Raw genomic sequence first — 955 nt, 5'->3', positions numbered from 1 at the left:
GGGGCCGGGCGGTGGGCAGGGAGGGGGGTCGGGACGGGTCGGGCCGGGTCGGGAGGAGCAGGCAGCACTGGGGTAGCACTCTGGGTCTCCGCTGTTTGCCTTTAACACTAACTGTACTGTTTTTTCTATTCACGTGTGTCTAGCTACAGGACGTAACATGAAAGGTAGCCTAAAAATAATTAAATTCAAGGGACTTTCTGAAGTCGATGGTTTAAGTTTTTACATTTAATCTGCTGTTTACCTAAACTGGGATGTGTAGTTTTTGGGGAGGGGGAGGGCAGTGCTGTGCTCCCCAGGCTGGTCAGCGGGGCCAGCCAGCCTCCTCCTCCTCCTCTTGGGGTGGATCAGCTTCTTGGTTTGGGGTTTGATTCTTTTATCATTTTTATTTTATTTTTAATCAAAGAAATCCTGTCTTTCTCACGCATCATAAAATAGTCATGAGTTGGGTCAGCCTGGCCTGGGGTGCCCATGGCTGAGCAGGGGGTGCATCGCTGTGCCAGGGAATGCTCGCGGAAGGATGAGCTGAGCCCTGTGCCACGACCAACTTCTCTGCTTCCCAGCGAGCACCAGGGTTTGGGGGGTCGATTGAAAGCAAAACCCCCTCCCCATGGGGTGTTTTGACAAGAGTAGGGTGTGTTCTCTGTCCCGGCTGCTCCTTGGGACTGTGCAGGAATGGCCTCGGTGGCCTCACGCTGGCACTCCAGCCTGGACACTGTTGGAAAAGCTAAAAACGTTAAAAAAATAATAAAAAGAAAAAAGAAAAGAAAAAAAGAGCGCCAGGAATAGTTAATAGTTAAAAAAAAATCGGTGAACTCTCAAATCTAATTTTTTACTAAATTTTTGATACAGACTCCGATTGTTTTATTAAAAAAAAAAAGACTTAAAAACCGGTGTGCGGCTGCCAGCAGTTTGTACGGGCTCAGCCCCCTCGGGCCGGCCCCGGGGGACCCGCCCC

This window comes from Geospiza fortis, unplaced genomic scaffold (genome assembly GCF_000277835.1).
Source record: "Geospiza fortis unplaced genomic scaffold, GeoFor_1.0 scaffold78, whole genome shotgun sequence".
Classification (NCBI taxonomy): domain Eukaryota; kingdom Metazoa; phylum Chordata; class Aves; order Passeriformes; family Thraupidae; genus Geospiza; species Geospiza fortis.
This window is presented reverse-complemented; position numbering follows the sequence as displayed.